Source organism: Sceloporus occidentalis, unplaced genomic scaffold (assembly GCF_023333645.1).
Source record: "Sceloporus occidentalis isolate IW3139 unplaced genomic scaffold, rSceOcc1.0.p SCAF_164, whole genome shotgun sequence".
In the NCBI taxonomy this organism is placed as follows: Eukaryota; Metazoa; Chordata; class Lepidosauria; order Squamata; family Phrynosomatidae; genus Sceloporus; species Sceloporus occidentalis.
In genome coordinates this window covers 1,667,195-1,685,015 of record NW_028317144.1, presented here as the reverse complement: position 1 = coordinate 1,685,015, position 17,821 = coordinate 1,667,195, and the positions used below count along the sequence as shown (strand labels likewise).

The 17,821-nt window shown below is 38.8% G+C and overlaps 1 protein-coding gene across 1 annotated transcript in view; it reads right to left on the bottom strand.

The window, feature by feature from the left end:
• Positions 1-17,821, bottom strand: part of LRCH1 (leucine rich repeats and calponin homology domain containing 1) — an 82,050-nt gene that overhangs the window by 43,848 nt on the left and 20,381 nt on the right. The gene's annotated exons all lie outside the window — the stretch shown is intronic.

The window sequence follows — 17,821 nt, the reverse complement described above, 5'->3', positions numbered from 1 at the left end:
CTACACTATATAGGTTAGTGCACTAAAAAAATGTGTGTAAGGCGCATATATATGTGTGTATATACATTACAAAATCTAAAATCTGCCCCTTATGTGACTTTAAATGATTCACATGTCTCGGCACGACCGATGTAAAATAGTCTCATATCTAAACGAATGTGCATAAAGCCACCTGGGAGGAGGGGGAAGGTGTGAAGGACTTCTAGAGAGAACAGGAACAAGATAAAGTTAAAAGTAATTTAGGGAGCTTTACACTTGAAAGTGGATCTTTCTAAGAGGATATTTTTTCTTTTAAATTGCATTGACTGGAAAGGAGGCAATAAAAGCCATGGTGATAATGGAAATATATATATGTAATTTAAGCTATTGGGAAGGGAACAGAGCAGGCATCAAAACTAAGTGGTGACATTAAGCAGAACACATAAAAGACAAGAGAAAGAACATTTAAGCCAGCCACAGCATAGTAACCGGTGGGTACTCTCATCTCGGCCTAGGCCAAGATGGGAGTTGCCCCTGGGCCACTTCACTTGGGACATCACAGCTCTTAATTGGCTAATTGGGGAGATCAAAGAATTCCCTTGTAACTGGGCCTCTTTATAAGATGTAATTTTCCCCCTTTTGCAGGAATAAGACCCAGTGGAGGAGGAAGTCCTCAGTGGCTTGGAAGCTCTGGGGTGGCTAAGGGTGCTGCCCTTGGTTAGGTCTAGGGCAGTAACCATAGGATGGATACAGCTGCAGACACAGTATAAAAGTTAACATTAGAAAAGGGTATACTACATTACAATTACCGTATTTGCTCGATTATAAGACGACCCTGATTATAAGACGACCCCCCAAAATCTAAATATTAATTTAGGAAAAAAATAAAAAGCCTGAATATAAGACTACCCTATAGGAAAAAAAGTTTTACTAGTAAATATTAATTCATGTAAACAATTTTTTCATATTTAATAAAAGCTATGATTGAGAAAAATATATATTTTTTATTTCCTTTTATTTGCCAACCTGCCCCCCCAGTTATGCACATCTGCCCCCAGGCTTGCCACTCTGCCCCCAGAAATGCCTTATATCCTCTATTTGCCACTCTGCCCCATGATGTGCCTTTTAACCCTCTATATGCCACTCTGCCTCCAGAAATGTCTTATACCCTCCTATATGCCACTCTGCCCCATGATATGCCTTTTAACCCCCTATATGTCAGAGTGGCATATAGGGGGTTAAAAGGCATATCATGGGGCATAGTGGCATATAGGGGGTTAAAAGGCATTTCTGGAGATAGCAGTTTATATATATATATATATATATATATATATATATATAAACTGCTAACAGCAATCACACTCCTATCAAGCCAAGGCAGCTAGTACATGCTGGAATCTGGGGATGATGGGAGTGTGAGTACAGCCTCCCTATGCCATGCTACCACCACCACCCCCCTTACACATCCATGCTATCACACACACACTCATTCACAAACATTTAAATACTCATTCATTCCATTAATCACACATACTTCACACATTAATCACAAAAACCCTCCCCCACCCCCTTACCTGAACTGCAGATCTCTCACTGGAAGACTTCTGCAGGGGCCCGGCTGTGCGAGCAACTTCTCTGGCCCCGCCCCCAGAGGAAGGAGGTGGGGAGGCAGAATTATGTGACACTTTGCTAGCTTCCTGTTCTCCTGCTGCTAATAGAAGAGACGCTGCTCGCGACCAAAGCACCGGTAAGCAGCCTGGCCCCAGCGGACATTTTTTTTGAGGTCTGATTAGAAGACGACCTCGATTATTTGCTCTGAAAAAAACCTCGTCTTATAATCGAGCAAATACGGTATATATTTACAGTTGTATCCACAATGGAGAGAATGAGGTTACAGAAGAAAAGTCTGCATACACAGTAGAAACCAGATCAACCGAGCAAATGTCATGTCACGCCTGAAGAATTATTTTTTTTTAATTAACAAAAGTATTATGCCTTTTTACTAAACTATTCACAAGTACATTAAGCAGGTATTAGAGGTAGTCCTCGTCAGGGAAATTTTCCAAATACATTTAGCCACCTGCTATGTATTAACTGTGATGGGATTGCATTGTCAAACTTTGTGGTAGTAATTTGTTTGCGTGGACTGGTGGCGCAAGATGGGTGGGAGCCCTTTGGAAGACAGCAGGTATCTGTGATATTTGAGATATTGCAAAGATGAGTCTCTAACGCATAGTGTGGATTTGGATTCAATAAAAGACTTAGGCAAAATAAATATACTTTGTCAAGGAAGTTGTTATGTGGGCTGTTTGTAAGGAAATCTTTTAATAGACAAGAAGCACTTAATGTTTTATTATTTTAAGGACATGATTTAAATGGGAAACAACCGATATTTGTTTTGGCACATGTAATGCCTTTCGAAAGCACAAATACGTTTTAAGAGTGTATAGATGTCTGCCCTATGGCAAAGTATCTTCTTTTCAGCTACAATTTACTTAGCTACATAATTCCTAAAATGAGGACAATCCCTCCTCGATTTCTAAAAATTGTTGATAATATATGGCACTTGGGGTTGTCAAGCTCTGTACCAGAGGAACATGTTGGACTCAAGGTACAGCTCTTCACTCTAAATGCATTTCCACCAAGGTTTGACTGCCATAGTTTAAGCGGCAGCTCAACCTCTGGATAATTCACAAAACAGAGAAAGAAATCCATAGCTTACTGAAATCAATATAGAATATGAGCTGAGGTTTTACACATAAAACGGAATATTTTAGGTACAGGTTTAGACTTTCAATTGTAACATGAAGGGATCCTTCTGCACTTTGCATTAAAAATTTAAATTCATCACATGGCGCATTTAAATAAGAGAAAGTGCATAGAGAAGAGAACTACTTCAGTTGAAGTGCATGGAAATTCTGATTAGCGTGCTCGACCATGACACTAATAAAAACACATTTATTTCTATTACTGCTCATGAGCTCATGATCTACACCAATAAACTGAGTCTTTAACTTCACCTAGGTGCAGATAGAGAGTTTAAGAAACTGTATCTCAGTGTCTCTTGTAACAACTTCAAGACAGAAATTGTGGTTTTTAGCATTACAGTCCGGTTATTCCAGTTTCCCACCAAAGGCCAAAGAGAATTCCCTGTACTTTACAACCTATTTCCAAAGGAGGAGTAAAATAAGAACGGTAAGCAAGGCAATAGAAAGCTTTCTTCTTAAGTGTTGGCATGTCAGGGCGTGAGAAGGCAATTGATACTGATGTTATCTCTTGGCGGCTGGCCAGAAGATGACATAATTCCCTAAATAAGAAGGAAAACTCTCATTGTGTTCAAAAGCAGCAAAGGCAAACAATTTTTACATTGTAGACAGTTTGTATCATTGTACAAGAGAAGGTATGTTAATTATACATTGTTACATATCATTGAGCGCTAAGTAATGTTAATAATGGTTTTGCTACTATGTGATACAATTGTGCGATGAAACCCAAAGACAATGAAGGGGATCTAAAGACCACCTAAGCTTGTGTCTGGTTACTAGTTGCAGATAGTAGATAAGCACAAATAAAACACAGAATTTGCTTGATGACAGGTGAGTAGCTAAATACACCAATCTCAATGTAAACATTGCAGGAATAAATAGCAATTGCCCTTTAAAATGGGTTATCTCTATCAGACAAACATATAGTTTATTGCTTGTCTATCTGTGGTAGTCTATCATAAAATGAGATTCTTGCCTTTATGTACAAGACAGCTTACTGCACTGATAAGAAGACCGCAAGCACTGTATTGATAAGGGTGCACATCTGTTAGTATTAAGGTTTTCGGTGCCAGAGAGAGATAGCAATACCTGGGCCACCTGGCACTGAAGGATCCGAGTACCGTATAAAGGTTAAAATAATCAGCATTTGTTAGCTGTAATAGAACGCAAGTGAGTCTGATATAGTGTTAAAGGTGTTACTGGTGGTATAGCCTTTGCAGATGTGGAGATAAGGAAAACAGAATAAGCAATTTCAGGAAGTATTTGCAATTATTAGGGAAGTCTTTGGCGGCTTCTGTCTGCCTAAGGTATCTACATTTACTGTAGATCAAAAAAAAAACATGAGATACTCTGGGTGCAGGGAATATAGGATTTACTCAAGCTTACACCGGTTAACAGACATGGAGGTCAGGAGTCCTATTGTGATGAGGCTCAAGTGTGAAAGTATTTCTGTATTCCAATTACAAAATGAACTTATCATTACCTAACATAACGGTAGATTCCATTTCACACAATATGCACCTGGAAAAAAAGCAACACTGGCTCCATTATCCCTTCAAGGAGGGATGGGGAAAGGAGAAGGGTGAGAAGGAGAGCTAGGAGAAGATGTACAAGTGGATACATCAGCGGGCTTAAAAAGATTTTTCAGATAAACCAGATTAATCAGCCAGTATCTATGACTTCCATGGTTGCATACGTTAATTCATTACCCCCTGCAAATATTAACTAGATTACTAGTGGAAACAAATTCTGGTTCCTATACACAAGATATAAAATAAGAATTTTATTGAGTGCTTCAGTACAGATAACAGCCGTTTTCCAACCTACAACTATTGGTACTGTGTGACAATCAGTAAGCCATATGCCATACAAATTATAGTACAAAAATACTTATATCTTAACTACTGGAGTTGAAGATACAATAATCAAAAACAAAATGTCTAAAACAACATATAAATTTGCTCTAACACTGGGCTACCTAGCCGAGCACTCACTCTCTTCTGCTTATATACACGTATGCATACGGATTTACCTGTCAGCATATGTGAACAGAAATGCTATACACCTCCCACACAAAATGAAATTCATCATCTTTGACCTCTAAAGTATGGTCTTCCATCAAAGGATTCCTCCGCTGTCTGCTCTAGCCTAGTATCCTCTGCAAAGTAACCTGGCATACATTTTCTGGCCTTGAATCTCCGCAATTTGCAGTGTCCATCTTCTGATTAATGCCCTGCTTCGCTCAGGACATCTTAACGCGCGTGCCAGACAGCCAGAAGCCATTTACAATCTAAGGAATGGTATTTTGGGTATTGCACCCATTGTCCTTAAGGGGTTAAAAGCACTGTTAGTCGTGTCAGAAAAAAAGGACTTTTTTGCCATTTTCAATCTTTAAACAGAATTGTCGCCTTTTTAGTTACTGCTGCATGTGAAGACACGTTATGGTGTAAACACTAAAATACTGGTGTGTGTGTATATATATATATATATATATATATATATATATATATACACACACACACACACACACACACACACACATATACACACACACACACACATATATACATAGTTTATTACATACACACAAACGCTATCCAGTGTCTATGTACATCTTTATATATCTGAAACATTTTGCTATTGAAAAGCTTATAAAATTATGCCATATCCTTTTTCAAATGCTGCATTCATAAGATTTACTTTTACACCGTCTACCACTCTTTTTTATTATATGAATTGCAACTAAAAATAATCCCTGATAACTCTGTCAATCGCTTACAGTTTCCCAGCGGTGCACCACTCGAGCTAGTTTCCATATAATACAGCTAGAATCTCCATGTGATCTGCAATGTTTGTAGAAGCATGTTAAACTTAAGCAAAATCAATGAAACAATATAAAAAATGCAAAAGGATAAATGGTACAGGCACAGAGACTGTAATACATTTAAACACTGGAGTATTGTACTAATACATTATAACTATTTTACTTATGTTGTCTGCGATCGCTTTTATCGTTTATACATTTATACTTGTAACTATGCCTTGGGGGTACTGCCTCTTGGTGAGTTCACACCCTGACTTACCCATTTGTAACTACTAGGAGTTCTGCACCTGCCTAGTCCAGTACATTACTGTCAGAGTCCACAGTGTAGATCAAAAGTTTCAAATTAAAATACAACACAAAAGCCCACAATTCTAACAAAATTATACCGTTGCCAAAAATGAATTGGCAAAATCCAACAATTGTAGTTTTTGAACTACAATGTAACCATTTACTGTATCATAAAAAAGGTTTATTTTGCGCTTTCATTCATACTCACTTCATTGTAGTGTTTGTTTGCACTAAGGTGCACAATCTCGGTTTACTTCCTCAATACCATAAAGTTCTCCTTTGTTTAATGGCTTAATTAGTCACAAACAGGAAGTCTACTGGGAATTTACCATCTAGTCTACGTTATTTGATGGGGTTTTGATAATAAAACAAATGTGATACCCACAGAAAGCTAATTCGCTATTTAACTCGTAAAACGTGGATGGAGCAGGTTTCTGTTTTTATTGTACATTAGTGGCTAGATACTATCCATGATCACAGCGACAGTCTTTGGGTAGATTCCTATACTGCCTGGCTCAAGATCAGCCTTAAAACCTTGAAGTAATCTAGGGTTCACCTTTGACCAAGTTCAGTTGAACTCCAAACTTAAGTCTAACTTACAAACTAAGTGGCTCAGTGTCCCCTGAAGAGCCGTGCAGCAAACATTGTCACTTAATTTTGTGTTAAAATTGAACCCTACTGATTTTTTCTTGACATGCACAAGAGAACAACAAAGTGCAGAATAGAGTAGGGAGCGAGTGGCGCTACCTCGCACCACGTCCACTAAGGTAATTGTTCTCTCTTAGCAAATTCTTAGCGTGCTTAATTAATCCAACACTGGAGCAAACCTCAGGTCATTTTTATGCTCTATAGGGAATGATTAGAATGTAAAAATAACACAGTCTCCCAGTAGAGAAGGAAGACAATGTGTATTGACAAGTTACAGTATTTTGGGCAATTAAAAGTTAAAAAAGGAAATGCATGTAATAATATGACATTGTTCATTAGTATGGAAATAAGTGCAAATAATAATAGACCCAGAAATAAGAGTAAAGGTCGATGACATTATGTACATGCAACTGTATTTAATAATTAATAAATTAGGTTATCATGAATCTAACAAAAAAACTGAGATGAAACACTTAGAAAAAAGCAAAGATAAAATTAAGATTATGCGAGAACAGTCAATGAGCTGTGATTCTGTATCACTTGGCTACCATGTAAGTATCTCATACAAGAGAATTATGATATAAAACCAGCCAAGACTATGAAAAAAGTATCATCCTTCACTTTGAAACACTTACAACTATTAATTAGGGTGACAGAGACGGGCAGCGGCTTTCTCTAACAAGATAGGTGGCTACCGTGAACTCGATGAAGCAAACCTGGCAGACAACATTGTCACTCTTAAACTGATAACACGGTATTGAAATTGTACTCTGCACCCTACTGATTTTTTCTTGACATTCACAAGTACTAAAACACACTTTCATTAACCAGACCAAGACAAAAGAGTAATTGTGCTTTTTATCTATTGGAGCTACAACATTCTACTTTCAAATATCAAGTCCTTTATTCCCTTTGTCACTGGAAAGAAATCTGCAATTGGCATATCCTCAAGCAACCTTTTTCTATTAAGGAAATAAATTCTTCCTCTACACAATATGATTTATATTTATAATGAATTGAGTTGTGGTTTCTGCAATTCCCATAATGATTAGTAAATGGCAGACGTCTGCAATTTGCACGATGCTCCGACTCAGCTCATTCCATTGTTGGATGTAGTTGTTCCTTGTTCATTACTTTATAGCAAATATGCTATCAGCCAAAGTGGCATACGATTACTCTTTATTGTCTCAAAAACATATGCAAAGGCTTTTGCTTCTATCATGTGAGGGCAATCCTATAAATGAATTAAAGGGTCACTCCAGCCATAGTATGTACTTTAGGCTAATGAGAATCTCCATGCGCAGAAAGTGTTCCCACTGATTTCAATGGAAGTGCTTTCCTGCCACGGATTGGCTGCTTCCTGCTACAGCTTCTCCATAATGTAATTATTTTTATTTTTTTTAACATTTTAAAGAGTGCATATTAAAGTACATTAACATGCATTATTCTGTAGCGAGGCTGCCTGGGACATTACATTGTCTACAAGATTGCGTAACATGCTATGCACAAGCCGGCTGCCATTAAGAAGGTCTAAAAATGATACTGTTGATAGAAATATTATGCTTTATGTCGTACTGTGGATACACCACCACCTTGAATTAAAAATAGTCTGAGTTCATATATCCATGCTTCAGATATACACAAAATAACTCACTGCCTGACGGTTGTTTTTGGCAGTTTTGCTATCCCAACGAATAAATCAAAGAAGCCTTAAAAACATTATGTACGTGCACACACATAACGTCCGTTTTTAATGTTGGTTTCTTTCTTCTAGAAACTGGTAGGTATTTTAGTCGTTTCATATGATGATGATTATCATTGTTGTCTAAGGAATACATGAAGACAACCATGGCACAAATCCTGTATAGGCGGCCTATAAATGGATAGCATTTTTATTGTGCGATTCTAATATGTTTCATCTTCTGAGCTATCCAGATATAGAACGGTATATATAAGTTCATGTTAGGAAGTTCATTTTGGTTTTCTACCTACAGATCTCACTGTTATGCTCCCGTTCGCAACATGCGATTAACCACCGCAGGTGTAAGGGCATCAGTAACAAAGAAGGCCAACTAGCATTACCTCTTCCTTCTTCTGAAAAAATCTTCTTACTGGGAAATCATCTGAATCAAAGGGACAAAGAGTAAAAAGCAGATGGTAGATTATGGGAACAAATAGATAGCTTTCACAAATGTTATTTGCATGTCTCTCCAGGAGATTCAGGTTTCATTCTATTCACCCTAGATATGAAGTTTAATATGTAGGTGTATGAAGCATTTATAGAGCCTTTTTTTTTTTTTAAATCGTAAAGCCTTACATTACACAAAGACATAAATATACCTTTGAAACTTGAAAGGAGCTTTTATATCATAGTAAACAATATCTAAAAAGTAATATTTAAAATACCACATATATTATTTGAATGAATAAGGTAACATACTGAATAGTTATATATAAAAAAGTGCTTTTTAGAGCAAAACTGAAGCACTAGAATAGTCCAGTCCGCAGGGAGATTCCACTGGTTTTATATATATTATATATATATATATATATATATATATACTACATTGTACTACTACATTTTATCAAAAAGTCTTATCTCAGATTCTTATCCCTGATATTGTGGCAAATTCTGAGGAATACTAAATTCTGCTCCCTCCCTCGCATACGATTGTGAATATGGTCAGGGGCTGTATAAATAGTTTGTCCTCACTCAGTGACATAGTACCTGCAAAGACAGGGAGTCTTAACACATAGTCCAGAGCAATAATTTGGAACGTATTCAATATGAATGATCATTTGATATATTGTAAAAACAAGTATGTGCTGTAAAAGAAGCTTATAATATATTAGTGGTAGTATCACATAAAACAGATGCTAGCACTATGGCACTATTTGGTTTTCTAATCTCCTTTGCACACATACCAGTAACCGGTACAGATGTATACCCATCCAAGCTACACCTTATCAGTAAATGAAAATCATTCACAGTTTTGATACATTTTAATGGTATTCATCTGCTCACTAAAATTGAGTATGTACAGAATCCTAATCTATATCTGCATTACCAAGTACAGTCTGTGGGCATAAGCTTTTATTTGCTTCCCAGAAGACACTAACGCATTACAATGGGTTTTTTTGCAAGGAATTCTAATATGTTTTAATGTTTGGTGAACTTCAATGAGAATAATTTGGACCTGTCACCTAACATTAATATAAATTACGGTACGATACCACATTTATCTCTGTAGTTAGTGGGCCAACATATTCCTTGAAAACCCTTTTCAGGCCCTCTAAGGACTCTTTTTTCTGAAATACTGTATATGTATAGTGCAAGAAGTGAAGAGACTAAAAGATGGAAATGGTAAAACCGTCTATTACATGGAAAATAAGTACAGTTGTGTGAAAGAAAGTACACCCTCTTTGAATTCTATGTTTTTACATATCATAAAATTAGTTTTTTCACACACTGCTTCTCCATTTTGGCTTTATTTTTGTTGAATAAATCATGACACCGTGTAATATTTTATGTGTTGTTGTACATCTGAGGCTGTATTTACCTAATTTTTAGACCTGCTAAGGAACAGATGATTGTTATTATGTCCTGATATATAAAACTACAGAATTCAAAGAAGGTGTACTTTCTTTTTCAGACAACTGCAACTGTCCATAGTTGGAAAATCTTTATCCAATAAAAATTGTTTATGTAAGCAAATTTGTTATAAATCATTCGGTTTGAACTAATGCATAGTATATCTGTGCATATAGATAGTCTAAATGTATACTGAGGTATATTACATCAGTGACCTTCCATGACAAACACAAAAGGTTGTTTTGTTGAAAGCAGAATCCAGGGTTTCTAGGTGAACTCGTTAGATCAAAGCAGCTAATAAAATACAACAGACAAAAGAAAACAAATTGACAAAAAACATTTTGTAAAAGTCATCATTTGCTCTTTAGATGTATGATTAGAATTTAAAGAGCTGTGCTGCTCTGAACAGATTAATCATTTGGAACTTTAAAAGAATGGGTGTCTGTATAACTAGTGCCCACTATTCCCTGGGGTAAGCAATCCACACATGAACATTTTGTCAAAGCCGCTCTTGCTTTTGGCTTCAGCCAATCTTTAGATGAATACTCTTTTCCCTTCGAACATCACATGTGATATTCTCAGAGTACTTGGTTAACCTATAATACATGATTAGTCTTCACTATGCATAAAACATACCACTAAAACGTAGTTGATTCCCCCATGTTTTACGCATGACTTCCCCGAAATGTTCTGAAGGACAATGCATGTAATCTATCAAGGTATGTTCTGGTAAAGTTGTTCTGGTACACAGAGGCGTATCTACTGAAAATAGCGCCTATGGCAAGCACTGAAATTGCACCCCTGTCCAAATATATAAAACCCATTTACTAGCCCCTGCTGCCCATATATATATATATAAATATTAGTCCCTGCTGCCGATAGCGGGTATAGATCAGCACACAAACCCAGATCAATTGAAATTCACTTGTGATCTTAGCACTGAAGGTATATATCAAATAAACAGAATCAGACATACAAGTCCTGTATTTGGACCTGTAGTCCTGAAACGTAGCATCGCAGGTGTAGATCAACTGAATAAGACATATTAACCCTGTATTTGCAGGTACACATAAATAATGTATGGAAACATTGCATAGCAGATATGGATCTACAGAATAACACAAAAACCCAGCTTTGCAGGTAAAAATCAATTGGAATTCACATAAAAACACGGCATTAAAGGTATATTTAAAACCCCCTAAATTACAGGCATAGATCACAGGTTGCACCCCAAAGCCAGCCCTGGCGTCCACACTGCCCACATAGAACCTGACCAGCACCCAGATTACACACATAAGATTTACAATCTTCGTCCCCAAATAGCCCAGCACAAGTCAACTTTGTCCCCAAACAGTCCGGCCAGTGCCATCTTGGTCCCCAAGGCTCAAACCTCCTGCTAGTGCCATCTTTGCCCTTCCACAATTATACATCTATGATACACAAACACTTTTACAGTCACTCAGTAATTCACACTTTAATTCAGACAACTCATCCACACATTAACTCATGCTCTCCCTCATTCACTCAATGCATCCACACATTAACTCATGCTCTCCCTCATTCAGACTATTCATCCACACATTAACTCATGCTCTCTCTCATTCACTCAATGCATCCACACATTAATGCACACTCTTTACTTATATCTACCCCCTCTCCCTCCCCTATCACTTTCTACCCCCCTATCACTCCCTTATCACTTTCTACCCCCTCTCCTTCCCTTATCACTTTCTACCCCCTCTCCTTCCCTTATCACTTTTTACCCTCTCCCTCCCCTTACCCACTATATACCCTCCCCCCTACCCACTATATACCCTTCCCCCCCACCCACTATATACCTTCCCCCCCACCCACTATATACCTTCCCCCCCTACCCACTATATACCTTCCCCCCCTACCCACTATATATCCCCCACTCTCTCACCTTGAAGTCCAGCGACGGGAGCACGATGCTGCTGTCTTCCTGCACCGCTCGCTGGTGCCCGCTGCTTCACTGCTGAGCGCCGTAATATGACGTCATATTTCGGCGCCCAGCAGTGAAGCAGCGGGCACCAGCGAGCGGCTTTTAAACGCTGTCTTCTTTTTTTTGATGCGGGGGAGAACGAGAGGCGCCGAGCGGTTGCTAGGCGCCCCTCTCTCTCCTCCGCATGAGTGTTTAAAAGCCGCTCGCTGGTGCCGGCATTTCATGTTTCATGAAATGCCGGCACCGGGACGGGGGTAGAGGGCTCGTAGAGGAGAATGAGGGGCGCCGAGCGGTTGCTAGGCGCCCCTCTCTCTCCTCCGCATCAAAAAAAAAAAAACGGCATTTAAAAGCAGCTCACCGGCGCCCCCCCTTGAGATGGCGCCCATGGCACGTGCCATGGCTCCCATACCCTATATACGTGTAACCCTGGTATCTATATACCTCCAGTTACCATAGATACAGACTTCCTGGGCAGAGAGTGATCACTGGAGCACTGGGCATGACTTGGGGCCAATAGGAAGTGAGGTCCTTCCCCCAGACGGCCTGGGGGAGTAGAGAGAGAGAGATGGGAGGTGGCTGAGCTGGGGAAAAAGTAAGGGGGACTTGGTCTCTACAGAAAAAGCACCCCAAGAGATCTCTGTACCTTCCCTGTTGCTGAGAATCCCACAAGTCTGCTATGATTAGCTGATTGACTCCTGTGTCAGGCTGCTAGGTGTCTGAAGGCAGATGTGCTGCAGTGAGCTTGCCATGTGGTTCCAGTTGGATTACTGAATCCAGTATACAGCAGAAGGCCTACAGAAGCTAAAGCTGCCAGACTGCACCAGATCCAGATATCAGAGGAAGGTACTCAGGATTAGTTACAGGCATTGAGGCCATCACTACCCATTTCAAGGGAAGTATTACCTCCATCAAGGGCCCCAACATCTATGTGCACCAACGTTACCCCAGGGGACTGATAACTATACAAGGTTGGGTTCCTAATTATTTGGGGAGGCAGGTGATTTGGACTGGGCTTGATTCAGCTATATTTTGTTTGCTGTATACCTGTTGATATTATTGAAATGCTGTTGGTTCCTGATCTAAACTAATACATGAGTTCATCTGTTTGACAACTTTACATTCTTTGTGTTTGAGTTATATATATATATGTGTCCTAGTACACTACACTCTAACTCCCTAGAGTAATTACTAGGTGGAGGCACTGCCAAACGGTCATATTAACCCCTAACTCTCCACTATGCAGAGGCCAGGATCTCCTGTAGGCGCCAGCCAGGGTGTACACACTATGATGGATGTCAGGCCCAAAGTAAAAAGTGTTACATACGCCTCTGATATATATATATATATATATATATATATATATATATGTGTGTATATATATATATATATATATATATATATATATATATATGTGTGTGTATATCTATATATATATATATATATGTGTGTGTATATCTATATATATGTGTGTATATATCTATATATATGTGTGTATATCTATATATATATATATATATATATATATATATCTATATCTATATATATGTGTGTATATCTATATATATATATATATCTATATCTATATATATGTATATCTATATATATTTATATATATATAATATTGTTGTTGGGGGGTTTTGTCCAATTTTGGTGTGTTATTTTTAATAAAGTGATTGCTGAATTTTCGGTCCAGAATTTTCATTTCGGTGCATCCCTATATACTAAGCCAGACACTGAAGCAGTAGGCCTACACCACATCAATGTTGGGCTTAGTATATAGTGATAGGGGTTATGCTACATTATTGGCAATGTCTGGCTCAATGTATAGTGATAGGTGTTGTGCTGTGCCTCAGTATATAGTGATAGGTGTTATGCTGTACCACCGTCAATGTCTGCCTCAGTATATAGTGATAGGTGTTATGCTGTACCCCAGTCAATGTGTGCCTCAGTATATAGTGATAGGTGTTATGCTGTACCACAGTCAATGTCTGCCTCAGTATATAGTGATAGATGTTATGTTGTACCCCAGTCAATGTGTGCCTCAGTATATAGTGATAGGTGTTATGCTGTACCCCTGTCAATGGTATGCAGTTTTTCCCAATAAAAAAAAATTATAATATATATATATATATATATATATATATATTGATCCTTTATGCAGCCCGGAGCCCCCGCTCATGATTCGCTCATAATTAATTTTTGCAGTGAGAATTTCACCTTTAGAATTGACCATGGAGTCAAAAGGGTTGGAAATATATAGCTCCACCCCCTTGCAATGTGATTTTTTTTTCAGCTCCACCAACTTTATATGGACTGTAGAAGCATATTGTGCGCACAAAATTTTGGCTCTTGGAAAAATTTTGCACATCACCCAAGAAAAATTAGAGGGAACATTGGTCATAACTGTTATGTATGTCTGTCAGCCTGTGCGCATCTGGACGAGGAGACAACATACAATGTGAGGGTTTGTGAAAGACGGTACTCAATCTTTTATTATATTGTTATGATAAAACTAGGGCTACACTGCTGCACTTTAAACTGAACGTAGCAAATAGTAATTTGCATGGTAGTGCAATGTTAGACAGTCTTTTATACTTTTCATAAAGCACAAAAATATAGCCACTTCTTTTGAATCATATACATGCCCCTACTTGCTTGATCAAACTGAAACATACTTACTCGATATCCTTCTAAATCTCTCATTTGGATCTGTAATAACGACAGGTCTTTGAGGATCTGCAGGTTGTCTTTGTCTAGCTTTAGTGCATTCCGGTAACACTTGATTGCTTCATCATATTTCTTGTCAGACCGTTGCAGAAGACCATAAACGTGCCAACCTGGCAATAGTTCAGGAAAACTAGCGCGACAACATTAACTTCATTTTAGGCCATAATGCTTTAGTATCATGGTCTACTGATCACAAAATGTTGGGATGTATGGGAAATCACCAGAGGGACTGGGGAAGTGGGGCAACAGATGAAGAGTGATAAGAACATGAGTCTAGCAGAGGTGGCACTGAGAAAGATGAGAGAGGGAGAGGACAGTTAACATGGAATGAAGACTAAAGAAGTTGAGGGTGGCTCCTGGTAATGAGAGATGTCAAGGTACTGTGTAAGTAGCATCATGAGGATTTTATATTTGATGCCATCTTATTGTTAAAATGGTTAGAAGCTGGACGGAGAGGTAGGTGCTGGAGAACAGAGGAAGGTATTAAGGGTAGAAGACACACGTTGAGGTTTGCAATAGGGGGAAGAGATTAAGGAAGTGTAGACACACATCAACTAGAACGGAGGCTAGCATGTGTTTGTTCTCTTTTTTATATCAATTTTTATTGATATTATCATACACGAAAATAAAGAAATGTTACGGGGGTTTCAAATTGTTCCATATATCGCATATGCAATGCACAGTTTCCGGCATGATCAAAATGTGGTTGTACTCTGCTTTGGCAACAGCATGGCTGGAGGAGGAAGGGCAATAAGATGTGGGATTGCGAATTGTGGGGATGGGCTGCCTTCACTTACCTTTGGTTACTCGGAGAAAGAGAAAAGAAGGGATAGAAGTGCATGTGAGGCGACCTGGTGTGATACGGAACGTGAGATGTGTACCGCAGTGGGGGTTGTTATTTAGTCATAAAACCTACCCATTTCTGTGGTGCTTCAACTTAAAGTATTGGTGACTAACTACATTATCAAACACTCAAGAGTTTCTAGCATCTGGAAGGAGTCACCACATGGCTTAAAGAGTTATAGAAGTACAACACAAGATGGACATGACAACCCTTACATCCGCTACTGCCTACAGGACTCTGCTCATTTTACCTTCGCTACTGGAAATAGTGACTTGGCTACCTTGCCTCACATGCCACGTAATAAATTTGGTGGTCAAAATGTTCAGTGCTGCCGAATTCACCACATGTGAATAACAATAAGCACTAGATCATTCAATTTGATGAGGATACAAACATGACTCTTAACATCATTGCGAAGACCTTTCCGTACAAACTCGTATGCTCGAGATGAGACTATATGAATTTCTCGCACATCTGGCGATTTATTCTTTGGATGCTGCGATAAGCACTGAGCCCAGCCATATTGTGTCAACTGTAACAGTAAGGCAGGCCAGCATGCGGACTAAAGGGGAAAACTCAGGGATTATATAGAGCCGGCCCCAGAAACAGCGTATACTACTATGGAATTCATGGATAACCAAAATTTCATTTTTACAAATTTCTCATTAAATTATTTTAATAGGACTGTTCCACTAAACAGTCCTAAAAACGTGTAAAATATATAAAAGATACAAATAAAGATACAAAAATAGTATACAGGTTAACAAAATTGTGATTTTCTTTTTTAGCATTACTTGCTAATAATAATGGAGATACTTTTGCAATCCTTAATTTACTAGTGGACAGTAAAACTCTACACATATTTCAAGGGGATTAATACTAACAGCACAAACATATATTCATAATCCAAATCCAATTTAATCCAATCAAATTCACTGAAGGATTGACTTGAAGCTCATTTAGTAGGAAGACTGCTCATTGCCCATATATGGAGCCTGCATCAGGGACTATTATGACATTACGTGATGTGATAATGCACCTGCTGGGTAACAATCTAAGTGACACCCAGAAATCACTGAGTTGGTGTTGTTTTGGCGAGTAGTGAGCATTGATAACTGATATACTATTGAGTTGGAAAATGTCTAAGGAGAAAAGTGAGAGGAAGAGTGACATTCCTGTGCAGACAACGGAGAGAAAGGAACCCATGCCTTTCCCACCCTGTTTTGAACTTCCTAACGGGCACGTTGTACTAAAGCTGAACAAGGGTTTTGCCTACTCTAGAACATCAAAGGGCAAGAAGAGACCAGTATCTGGACTTGATCAGCAAAATGTCAAGAAAAAAAGGAAGAACACTGTGTCTCAAAAGGGTAGCAAACCCCGTAACAGCAAGTTTAAGAAAACAGAGGAGAAAGAAGAGGCAAGCGAGAAGAAGAAAAAGGTCTCAGTGGGGAAGAGAGATGCCGAGGAAGCTGGTTTATCGTTTCAGAATAGCGAAACGGCCCAAGCTGTCTATCCTAGGGTTAAAGCGGAGGCACCAACTTCCCTTGCGAGACTACAATTCCTTCAGAAACTTGGAACTGGAGGCTACGGAAAGGTCCTGTTGGCAGCAGACGTTAGCAAACAGAAATGGGCTGTTAAAATGGTAAAGAAGAGACACCTTGAAGAACAGGACAAGGAAGCTTTTCTAATTGAAAGCAAAGTACTGCAAATCGCAGCAGGAAGCCCTTTTCTTGTCCACGGTCATTCCTTCTTTGAGACGCATAACCATCTCGTCTACATTATGGATTACTTCTGCGGAGGGACTTTGCTGACGTTCCTTGAAGAGTATCGGATTCTTGACAGCCACGTTGCATCCTTGACGGCAGCAGAGATTGCCTGCGGACTACAATATCTCCATCGTCATGGCATTGTGCATCGGGACCTTAAACCTGAAAATATCCTTCTGGACAGTGGCGGCCGTGTCAAAATAGCAGATTTTGGACTTTCTGTCCCAGGCATGTTTGGGAACAAGAAAATAACTGGACGTGCTGGGACAGAGGGATATATGGCTCCCGAGATGATCCTGGGAGGACGTTATGACTCTGCTATCGACTGGTGGGCTTTTGGTGTTATATTATACGAAATGATTGTTGGAGAACACCCATTTGATAACGGTGATGATATTCGTGCACTAGACAAAGCAGTCGTGTGT